General features: G+C 38.2%; 1 protein-coding gene across 4 annotated transcripts in view; it reads right to left on the bottom strand.

Moving 5' to 3' along the window:
* Positions 1-12,844, bottom strand: part of tiam2a (TIAM Rac1 associated GEF 2a) — a 324,201-nt gene that overhangs the window by 147,633 nt on the left and 163,724 nt on the right. For 3 of the 4 annotated variants that reach the window (XM_051925155.1, XM_051925156.1, XM_028797416.2), the window contains one exon: positions 2,279-2,390. The exons of the other annotated variant lie outside the window; for it this stretch is intronic. The gene's annotated coding sequence lies outside the window, so the exon portion shown is untranslated. The remainder of the gene's footprint in view (positions 1-2,278; positions 2,391-12,844) is intronic. 4 annotated transcript variants of the gene reach the window in all.

Genomic DNA, 12,844 nt, shown 5'->3' with positions numbered 1-12,844 from the left:
CAAATTCAGCCCAAGAGATGACCATTTGATACTTTTAAGAAGTCTCCAAGAACCCAAAAATTTCACTACAGGATATTGCAGGGAAGTATTGCAAATGTTGGTGTCGAAGTGGATGCATCCACAATCACAAATAGATTACACATATTTGACCTACATGCAAGCTGTGCCAGGAAAAAGCCTCTTCTACCAAAAAAGAACATTAAAGGAAGACAAGTTCTTGAAATGAGCTGGTATTAACCTCTTCCAATTTGTACTTCAAGTACCTGCAATGCTCAAATTTTCACGGGGACCCACATCTCTCACCCCAATCACCCCCCATCAATAAACAAAATCCTCAGCACATAGATCGAATGCTAATCAAATGATTGTGTATCACCATAAACAGTACTGCAATGAGTTTGGATCCACTTCAAACTCTCAGCAAGACTATAGTTTGCCATAACACATAGGCAAAGACCAGTTCTTCTGAAATAATGTGTTATGGACACATGAATCAAAGATAGAATTGTTACACCACAGTAACATTGGATATGTTTGGAGAAAATAAAAGACAGCATTTCAGGAGAGGAACCTTATACAAACTGTGAAGCAAGGTAGTGGAAATCATATAGTTTGGGGTTGCTTTTCCCCTCTGGGCCTGGGAAGCCTTAAGTTATTGAGTCAACTGTTGAATCGTGCATCATATGAAAGTGTGCTTGAGGAGGACATTTTGAGGACTTCTTCCCAAAAGTTGAACTGAACTGGAAGTAGACCCTACATGCACGAAAATACACAAACATCTTGCAAATGATGGAATTTTACATGGAAAAGTGAACAAAAATTTCACTAAATCAATGTCAGAGGCTAGTGGGCAGTTATGCAAAATATCTACAAGAACTTCTTTCTGTTAAAGGCGACAACACCAGCTTCTGAGAGTGTGCTTACCTTTTTTCCCCCAAGCAGAGCATTATATCTACTCATATTTTTGTTGAATGCGTGATTGAGAAGGCAAGCTTTTCCTGTATTTGTATTCAGTATATTACCTTAATCTGTAGCCACTGTTTGCATTAACATCTACTGTACCTGTTCAAATGTTAAAATAGTCAACAACTTCCATATTAATTTTTCACATGACTGTTTTCTGAGGTAGTTTAGTAAAGTGGGGGTGGTACAACAATTGCTACTGCTTCCTTGCAGATTTGTGGATCAAGCTCTTAGTGCAAGTATGGCGATTGCTTTTGTGAAGTCTTCAAATTCTCTCCTTGTCTATAGGGTTTTGTTTTTTTTAAGATTACTTCGAGCACCTCCTAGAAGCATTCTGATTATGCAGGTGTGTGTACTGTAAGGTAATGTTCTTCCGACCCAGTTTACCCTTCTCAAGTTTATTCAAGATGCACAAGCAGGGAGGTGGGGATGATGGTGAAGTGAGCATGTATGTTAGATTGATCCCCCCAATGAAACAAGCATGATTGTCAAAGCTGGGGGAGGTTGGTTTTAGGAACTAGCACAAGCTCAGATAGAAGGGAATAAATTTCATGTAGCTCTATTGATTGCTTAGGTGACACATAGCAGCCCACTTGCATACACAATGGTGGCAGCCTGCAACCCATCATTGGCAGCATCACAACCCAGTGCTACAGAACACTGCTGTAAGGGACTGAAGTCTCTTATATAGTTGGCTCCTGCCATGATAGGATCTCGTCACACTAAAATGGAAACTTCTTAAAATGGATAAATGGATGGAGGAGTAAAGGACACCCTAATAAAGGTTACTGCTATGTTATTTACCAAAGCAGAAATCAACATATTTTTAACACAGTGCAGACCATAACAGAGAACAATGATAGTTTAACGCCCTTAGTGACACACAGCAAGTTTCCATTTATCACAGTTTGCTGGTATTCAGCAGCCAGCTTACTGATTTTAATTGATCGTCATAGGCAAAAACAGAGGATTGAAACAACGAATTGAGGATAATCAGTCTATCATAAAATTTGAAAGTGAATGAACATCTATACCCATGTGACATGTGATTGGGCAGCACAAACTATGGACACATATGCTGGACAAGGACAAGCAGATATTAAGGTGATCAATGAGAAAGTAATAAAAAGCATCTATCTGTACCACTACTAAATGCCAAAAATAGCAAACAATACATGGAACATTCAAAATGCTTGTGTGCTTCTTAAGTAAAAGAACTAGGATGCAGATCATGAGGAGTGCTTGAAAACAATCAAGTTAGAAAATGATTTTTTACACATGCCATTTTAATAAATACAACACATAGCTCATTCACCTGTTAAACCTCTGTTAACTTGGTTACAAATGAATTGCCTTCTAATGTGCATGGTGTGCAGGCCTACCTACACTTTACCCCCCTGCAACCAAAGTAGCAACCAGGAACACATCTGAAAGAGAAGAATAGAAAAAGCTTTTCAATATACTTTCCTGATCCATCAGTTATGTGGCAGTCAATGACATTATGCTTAATGCCTGCTATCAAAATATGGAGCAACTGATTTGGGAAAGTTTTTAAAAGCAATTTCACTTGACCCCAATTTATTTTTAAACTAGTATTTTATGAAAATTCCAATGAGTACATATGATGCCAAGTCCAACCACTGCCAACTGCACTGTCTACTGTGGTTTCAGAGCTCACAACTGCTTTTGAACTTTTCCTTTATTGAGCTAGCATGCAAACTGCTGTTCCTAACCTGAACAAATAAACAACAAATAATTTTTCATCTGGTGTGTGAAGACATTTTAAAAACTGGGGGTTGGAAGCAACTGCTATGAAAAATAAGACGAAACTATTGACAGGAAATGTGCCATAAGAAAAAATAATAAATATTATCAAAGAAAGGGCTAAATAAATGGAAGCCTTACACTTGAGAAGCATGGTGCTGTAAACTGCTGCTTCACAAATCCACATTCCTAAGCTTCAAATCCCAGCCAGAGCACAGCCTTCATGGGAGTTTGTGGGTTCTCTTATTATCTTAAAACACATATAAATTGCTGCACTACGAATAGGGATCCCAAACAAAGCTGACTCTGGTCTTACAGCAAACTCTGCTAGGAAGGATGCTGCCCTAATGACACTGGACTGGATTAAGTGAACCTGGGAATGAAGGACTGTTTTGACTCAATTAATAAAAATTAATACATTCAATAAATCTTTTATTTTATTTATGTACTGTATTTTATTTATGTATTTATTACACAAATTAGAGATCAGTTCAGTTCCACTGTATCCCAAAGTCTTTGCAATTAAAATAACTGTTCATATTAATAAATTATTTGGATATACGTAACAGTATCAATGGTTTTCTACCACATAAAAAAATGTAAACCAGCGAATCTTCAAAATTCAGACCACAATGACCATTTTCAATCTCCCACTCTTTTCAAAGAAAAATACAATTGCCAGCAGCAAATGCTGCGGCTTGCTTGTCACCGTGAACCTGCTCTTTCTCATACGTGACAATACAGATAACAGAGAAACATTGTGCCTTCATTCCTTCATTAACAATAATTCCTAATATAATAATAATCTACAATAATAATAATAATAATACACAAGTATTTTTTTCCCCTGCATAATTTTTACAGGCCTGGCAGAGACTGTTACACAGGAAATGTAGCAGATCTGGATCTCATTAACTTGCCTCCACTTACAAGGAAAATGAAGCCCAATATTGTATTAGCTATAGTTACAGACACACAGCAATGCTAACAGGCTCTCCATTTGTTAAGAAAGAACAATCACTTTGTAATAGGCAGTAAGAAAAACAAAAAGGCATACTGAAAAACAAACTGAACAACAGAATATAAAATGAAAACAGGTTTAAGTAGATCCTGGTGATCAGGAGAAAGTCAAAAGAACCTTACTGATTTTGACTGAATTTGTAATGGCATTACATTTTTATGATTGTACCTTATAGACTAAGAGTACTTTTCTATTAAGCATAACTTGTAAATGAAGAATGTTAGAGAACAATAGGCTCTCACCATTGAAAAATGTTAAGATTTATCAGCCTCTTAAGGAAATAAATTTTGTTAAGTCTGTATTTTCCCGTAATAGCCTCACCCTTTTTCAGGGACAAATCAACTTCTACTGAGAAAACAACAATGCTATCTCTGTATTTATGGAAAAGACAGGATGAGGTCTGCTCCAACTTCTATTAAATGCCCTTTCACTATGAATTATAGAGAAGCCCCCAACCACTGTATTTAAACCTACTGGCCTGCACTATGAGGTACTCAGTGTGTAACCTTTGTTTTATTACACTTTAGTTCGACAACTAACATGGGAGTTGTGAATGTTGAAAAAGGGAGCTTCATGGTACATCTTTACACAACGAAGCTCTCAAAAATGTAATTATTTTGTTTTTTCAAAAACAGGAAAAAATCAATTCCAAACATTGCTATGTTGCAAAGCCTTACAGTGGATATTTACAGAACTGCCAGAGATTTTCAAGACAGATGCTTATAACCTGGCCTCCTATCCATACACTCCTTGATTGTCGGTTCTGAGAAGATGAAGATTATACTGTATGAAGAGGTCAGTAATGAACACAAATGAACCTTGCACTACAATGAGGAGACATGGTAGGAATCAATATGCTTCTCCTATAAAAGCACTAAAAGTCAAACACTTTAAAAATTGTGACTAAGTATTTCCCAAAGCTCCAGTGAATAATAAATAACAACCCATGACTGCCACAGCTGAGCTTACAAAATCAAGTATAGAAGCTTTCTTTCAGTGATAGTTAGAGAACCACCACAAGTTTTTATAGAAACTACAGAAATCCCTCCTGTTCAATTTCACTGTGAATTCAAATGTTAGTTTCATAGTGACATCCCTTTGAACTACTACATTCTCTAGGAAGGGAATGTCTAGTCAAATAAATAGGCACAGCTCATAATGGCTGCCAACAAGTACTTATTGCCACTGCAACATTGTCTGTTATGAATATCACAAAAAACTTTCATTTAAAGATCATAAGAATGGACTATTGCTTCCATCAAACCTATGCCAGTTATAAACTGATTCTAAAAAGCATCTGAAGTACAGTTGTCACAAATTCTGTAAAATGAAGCATTTTTCTAGGCAAACTAACAATCGCACTAGGGCCTCATTATTCATCAGCTAACAGGAACCTGTTACCATTCACATTATTTGCACAAAGGCAGGTGTTTCAATATCTACTTTAACAGGCTCACGCCTCACCTGGTGCAGACTAGTCCACTCCTGGACTCTAATCTACAAACACACATTGATCAGCTCAGGACAAAAGTGAGAAACAAGGTGAGGTGCAGAAAGATTGCTGTACTTTGGGGAGCTACGGTCACACTTGATCAGTGCACCACTGCCTTCAATAGCTTACCTCATAGCTTTTGTTAAAAGTTGAATTATACCAGTCGTTCTGGGATAAGGCAAAAGCTTGCTGATCCTATGAGGGCAAAAGTCAGCAAGCATCATTTACCTAAAAAGTTCTAATAGTAATTATAATCAAGGGGTCTTCAACTCATTTCCTGGAGGAACACAGTGGCTGCAGGTTTTCATGCTACCCACTTTCTTAATAAGTAGCCAACTAATGTTGCTAAAGTAACATTCTTTACTAACCTCACCTTAATTGACTCAGTTCTTAAGATTTCAAACCCTCAATTGTATATTTTTTCTTAATCAGTAGGTGTTGTTAACTGGATGCTAGTAAAGGGAAAAATAAGCAATTTAAGTTTCAGAATCTTAAAAAGCAGGTAAATTAAAATCAATGAAATAAATACATTAAACCAGCAACACTAAATTGCTACTTTTTAAGAATGGGGCAGGGGCCACTGCTTTAACCAAGTATGAGACCCAAGGCCTATGGTGACCAGATTACTGCCAGAAAAGACAGGCTTGCTCGAAATGGAAAATACTCTGCATTCTCATATTTTTAGGTGTCCTGTTCAGTTCCATCAGCCATATGTACAGTAGAAATTGTGCTACATTTCCCCAAAACCTCCAGGACCTTAAGTGTTATCGATTTTTCATTCAGTATTATTTTTAATTTAATTTTTATTCAGGATGAATTGTTCTGTTTTCTTTGTAACAAGGAAACACACATCAGTATAAAAATCTCAAGGGACTGATAGGAAAGTGAGGTAAAACATCATTGCTTTCTTCACACATGCTTAGTATAATAGTGAAAGTTGATGCCAAATGGAATAAATATTTTTCAAAGAAAGTTCCTGAGTATAAAACATTCCAATTGAAACTATTATCAGTTTCAATTGCATTTTTTGGGGGGAAATTTCTTTAACACCAAACTCGGCTATTTAAATTGTCCTACCTCAGATACTAAAGAAAAAATTTTCATTTAATTGTCCAGTATATGTCATTTATAATTCTCTTTTAACACCAACCTGTTGTCTTTTTAGGATCATCTCTCAGTTAACAGAAAATGCCAAAGGAAGACAATGAATACGAGTAAAATGTAAAAATGCGATTCATTACTGAATATGTGATGGTCCTGAATTTCAGTACAGGACATTACTCTATAATAAATGTGTAAAGAATGACCAATATGTCCCTTGTTAAAATCAGAATGAAAAAAGGCTTGCCAACACGACTGAAAGAACCACACACAAGTTTACTTCTTGGCTCACTATGTTAACTGGCAAAAAACCAAATAAATAAATAAATAAATAATGAAATCTTGGATTCTTAGGTTTTCTTTTATGTGGCTTGCTCCTGGTCCCCCTGTCCACTGTGCCAGCACTGCACAACATTACTGTGTCTACCCACTGGGAAAAGTGCTATGCAAGAAAAAAACTGACCTGAATTCATTGCCTGGATCTTACTACATTAAGTGTTCCAGGAAATTGACAAAATGGAAAGAGCTTCATTCAAACAATAAACAAAAACTTCTTTACAGATAAGCAACCCTAAGTTTCCTTAAAGCTGAATCTCTGTGCAGTTCTCACAAGAATACAAAAGACTGCTGAACAGAAACTAGAGGACATTTGTGACATACACGTTATAAAATTCAATGGAAATTTGAAACTGCAAGCATGCTACCATATTGCATTTAGCCATATTGGGGCATTTGCTAAAATGTTAAATGATACAAATTTGTGGTGAGGTTCACAGTGACATGTTTGAAGGGTTGTCCAGTTTGCAAGAGCTTGTGATTGGACTAGATGTAGGGCAGATTCAAGTCCCACAGAACGCCTCCAGGGATGAGAGAGAGAACCACACTCACACATGCAGAACCTCAAGCGAGTACAGGTCCCAATAATTACTTAGTAGTGCAGCAGAAGCCATACAGATAGAGAAAAAATGCTACCTGAGGAGAAGCAAGCCATGCTACCCTAGGGCTTAGGAGTGCCTGTCCTCTAAAAAAGGTAAAGTGTGAGGCCAGATGCAGCAGGAAAGGCAGGGTGGTGTCTCTCTAACTGAGTAGGCAAATGTGGGTTAACTGAAGACCCAATGCTTTAACAGCAAAAGTATACACAGGTTTAAGATACCCCAGACACTACTAGATGAAGTAATAGCCAGATGTAGATTAGGTTTACCTCATGTCTGGAAAATTACCCTGGTATAGGGTTCAAAACATCTTCACTGTCAGAAGCAAACTGAGTCTTGAAAGTTTGTGGAGAAACCACAATGGTTACAAGGAAATAAGCCAGGGGTTGATAAAAACAGAGAGGGAAAGGGAACCTTGCATTGATAACAGTGGACAAGCCACTCCAACCTAATAGACAGGGTATAGTCAAGCCAAACAGACAACATGTTTGTAATTTTGATCCATATATTTTGTAATTTCTGTACATCCCTTCATTGTGCTTGTTCATTGATTAATGGTACTTTACTTTGGCATCCTATGTTGGGAGTGCTATTATGAAAGTGTTCCTTGTGCATATATCAAGCAAGTACTTCTTTTCCTCCAAGGGCAAGGTGAAGAATAGATGGACAAGAATTTTACTGAATTAAAAATCTTAAATTCCAACACAACCCTGGTCTATAATTTTGAATTAGTGGCAGATGTCAAAACAAACTTGCTTTCGAATGTGAGAATGGCAGATCAGTTACATTTGCCAGGAGGATGCTGATCTATCCAGCAATCACAACATTTCTCACAATTATTTTGAGGCTGCATTTTAAAAAGACCTCCAGTGGGCTCTGAAGTGTACAATGCAGTACAATGGGATCTGTGGGGTGTCAAACCTTTCAAGAACCATTTTGCTAACAAGCTGTTGCTGTCCAAAGACATCAACAAACAAAGATAGTGCTAAAATTATTGTGTAGAATGACTTAAAGAACATGAACTTTTGCTAAGAGTAGTTTCATAAGTCTGGCAATTGCAAAATGTGTTAATTGGTGGGTGTTTAATGAAGTTGCATTAGACATGAATCCAAAAAAAAAATACACCCGTAACAGCTTGTTCTACGCCAACTCAAGACTCAATAGAGAAGCGGTTGTCTAATTGCAGGTCAGTGCTGGGTTGGAGTCTGCAAGACTCATTAGACTTGTTTAGAGGTAGGCTGTCTCTGTTGTAATGTTGAGATGGGTGACAGAATTCTGAAAAGGCAATCACTTCAAAGATTTTCTCCACTGCCAAAAATATACACATGAGGGGTAAGCCACCACTCTCACACTGAACAGGTTTACAAGCCTTATATCTGGTTTAGTCAGTATGTTTTTTCCATCTCACAAAGAAACACTGTCCTATAAGCCTTGTCAAGTCTAAATTAACTATGGCAAAGGCTCTTCATGTGCTTGTTTTCAAGCAGAATGTAGCAAAGAGAATGTCTTTTTAGTTTTGCTAGAAGTGGACTTACGGACAACCTTCCCACCTCCATCACAGCTCAAACCATGTCTAAAGAGTTTGGGTCTGAGTATGCTAACAGGCCAATGCAAGACAAACATACAGATCACCACTGTACAAGCAAAATGTACTGACATACTAATTCCTTGACATGCTAGCACTGAACCGTCAGGTGTTACCAGTGTCAACACAGGAATCAGAATACTGGGACATTATACTGATATTTTAGGTCAGCCGGAAACTGATCTTTTGCGTGATTACAAAATCCCCTACTGCTATCAAAAGTATCTATCCACTTGGAAGGGAAAACTGCTAGAAGGGACTCTCAATCTAGTACTTAAACATCTGTGCTGTGTGGCTCTGCACATCACGCAATCTCCCTTGCCAGCTTCCCTGATAACTTTACATGTCATTGACCTGGTTTAGTTTCCATTGTGTGGAAAGTTAAAGCTGAAAAGGGTATACACAACTTCAACTAGCTGCTAGGGATATGAATAATTAAAAGACTCAGTTACAATAATGATAATAAAAAGGTGAATATGCATTTAACAATAAAACAGGAAAAATATTTAAATACTAGGGGATGTCCTTTAACATACGGACACTCCTGGCAATCAGACAGGAAAGCTGCACACTTTCTCTAGCCAAATGCCTTACATATACAAGTATTTTATTATTATTTTACTTTTGGCCAATTACAGGCAGGTTAAGTAACTCTGGGTCATACAGTGAATCACTGGAAGGAATTTAAATCCTAAGTTTACCGGTTAAGTCCAGTGCCTTCACCTCTACAGCATACTTCCTTCTGTGATGATGCATGCTCCCTCTTCACATTAGTGAGCCTCTCAAACCCAACACCATCGATAGTTATGACCGAATGAGCTGACAGACAGGGACAGACACACACGGAGCAAGGGGATGGTATAAAAAGTGTTCCGTGCTTTTATTAAAAAGAATCAAAAATAACCCAAAAACAGTGTCCACAGTGCAGTGCTCAAAAATGTCAATAAATAAATAACCCATAAAAACAAGTATATAGCTAGGGATAAAAACACAATAAATAAATCCATTAAAAGCAGAGGTTAAAAATGCAGTCACTGGCTTCTTCAGATCCCAGCCCACCTCTTTCTTCGTCTCCCAGGCTCACCCATAACTTGCGCAGCCAGCAAAAACTCAGCAGCCATGAAGTTCATCCCCCGATCCCTGTCTTGGCTGCCTCCTCACAGCCCAGCCAGACCACACGAGGTCGGCACTCCTCCCGTCATCCTTCACACACCAATACTCGTACCTCGGATCCCTGGGTAGGTCAGCCCCTAGAGTATGATAACCTACACTCTTTCGCGGGGCCCCTGTTCATGCTGCCTTTCCCCTCTGGGTGGCCAGATTATCCTCACCGAGACTGCTCTTCAGTCGCCTTTAAACCGCAGTTCCTTTACTTGTTCCTTTCCATCTCCCTCTTTCTCACACTCGCGCTACTCCTTATACAATGTATATGTGGGGTTGTAGCACAGGTGTGGTGATTAGCAGCTCCCAACATCAATTACTGACACAGACGATTCCTCACCTGTGCACTTAAGTGCAGAAACGCCTGCACCCGGGAGCCACACCAGCCACACAAGTGCAGTAGATTATTTATTTTAAAAGGCAATGAGCCACGGACCTCACCTTATCACACCTTCCAATTGGCAAAAAGCAATTTATATGCCGACAAAAACTCACCACATGGCATTTTTTCCAAGAGCCTTGAAGCTGAAACACAGGAATAAAAACACCCAAGGCTTCAGACTAAGACATCGATCCTTTCACATTCAAACAAAACCACCTTGTCCGCATGCACATCAGAAGCATTTCCAATGGAATCGTAGAGCTAAAAGGCAAAATGTAAAAAAGTGTGGTTTCTTCTTGGTGTAGATTTTGTAGCTTTAATACATATTTAGATTTACAACACATTTAATTTTGAAAACTTCAGGTATTTAGCTACTTAATGACAAATATAAGTATGAGGTTTTAAATTGATTAATCAAACACGGTCACACAAAAAAAACATTCTTTGAACCATTACAAGTATTCAAGTTTATAGAGCACAAGACCAAGGGGGTATTTTCCGTACGTCGCTTAAATCATCCGAGATCAGATGCCTCATCTTGGATGAGTTAATGCCGGTGAAAATCATCCGGGATAAGTCAGTTTTTCAAACGCAGCCGTGTAGTAGATTAGTTTAGCTGGATCTAATCATCTGAGATGAATGCGCGTACCCGCGCTGAGTGAAAAGCCCATATACTGTATACTGAGTCTAGAAAACATGATCAGCAAGTCTTTGATAGGCTGTAACAAAATGACGAAAGAATGGGTGCATTTTTTTTTTTTCAAACAAGCAGAGCAGGACCTTTTATTTGAAGGACATGAAGAATTTCAAGATTTAATATGCACAAGGGGTAACACTGCAAAAGCAACCCAAACCAGAAAAGACAGCTGGCAAAAAGTGGCCAACAAATTAAACGCGTGTGCATTGTACTTACTGAAAGCAGCGTTTCATTTCCTATGTGTCAGATTAATTATTATTTAATATGTCATAATTACAGATCAAACGTGACCACAAGGAGAACATGGGAACAGGTTAAAGTGAAGTACAAAAATATACTTCAAACTGGTAAATATTGGTATATAACTATTTAAAGAATTATTGACATAAAGAATCATATATAATGTAAAGAACATTAATTTTAAAGCTAATAAGAAAGCAGACAAGCAAAAAACAGGTGGAGAACCACGCGGTCCAGACCTAACCCCTGCAGAAGAGTTGGCTCTCCAGTAAAATGCCCATCGCCCTGTTTCTGAGGGCATTCCAGAGGGAAGCTCCTCCTCAGAACCAGTGGCAGGATGCAGTGGTCACTTCATTTCAGGTAAAGGATGGTCATTACATATATTTGTCCTCAATGTGCGCCATAGGTAGGTTCCATATAGCCCTCTTTTTTTGTTGGGTCAGTTGCAGGGAATGACATATCCCTAGACCTGTGTCTGACCAATGAGATATTGACAAAGGTCAAATATTTGATGAAGACACTGTGTCTGATTATTCATCAGGAGGAGAGGTACATTTTCCAAATAATGTTTGATCAAACTCCACTCTGATCAGTCCCATGTACCCCAATCACATTTGGAAACCCTGGGTAATGAGAATGTTAGGCTGATTGTGAGATTCTTTATGGAACTGTGGGTGTTTTTACCTGTGTATTACCTACCTGCAATGGCATGAAACGCCTCTTTTGTCTGTACATGAAGGTGTCTAGGAAACACAATGAAAACCTGAAGGAAATATTTCAGAGCCAAACAGACTTTACGAATTGCCTGGCAAACTGCACTTTTAGATAGATTTTCTGCATCGCCTATAGTATATAAAAAAAGTGCCGCTTGCAAAAAACCTCAAAGCAATACATACTGTCTGTGTGGTTGTGAGAACCCGACTTCGCCGAGTTTGACTTCGAATATAAGGTCCTAATAAATTTTTGAGGTACAATATTCCCCCTCGGCTAAAGCGGAATCTTTTGAAAAGAATTTCCTCCGGGAGCAATAAAGGATCTTGCTGATCGTGCAAAACCCTCTCTATATGAAATTCTCTTCTTATAATTTGCGTACCGATATCAATTAGTCGCTCATTCATGAACGGCGAAGTCATGACTGAATGAATTCCACGCACAGACACTGATTAAGTGTGTGAACTAATCCTTGTTTACATAGAACAAACCTGCTCTGAGCAGGTTTGAGGATTAGGATGTGTTGCTATGATGAGTTTTGAAAAACCGACAGATTCAAGATCACACCAAATCATCAACAATTACATCCGGCTAAACGAGTAATCCATGTACGAAAAATACCCCCCAGACCTGCCATATATTTATAGCAAAAGAACAAAATAAAGCATCAAGAAATCAAAGTGCTTCCAGACAAAGCAGCTGTCATTTATGGTATGATTTCAAAGGAACTAGTACTTGAAAATGGAACACCTGTACTCAACACAAATGGGATTTTAAAACAAACAGGGAGATAAG

Source organism: Erpetoichthys calabaricus, chromosome 3, assembly GCF_900747795.2.
Source record: "Erpetoichthys calabaricus chromosome 3, fErpCal1.3, whole genome shotgun sequence".
In the NCBI taxonomy this organism is placed as follows: domain Eukaryota; kingdom Metazoa; phylum Chordata; class Cladistia; order Polypteriformes; family Polypteridae; genus Erpetoichthys; species Erpetoichthys calabaricus.
This window is presented reverse-complemented; position numbering and strand designations above follow the sequence as displayed.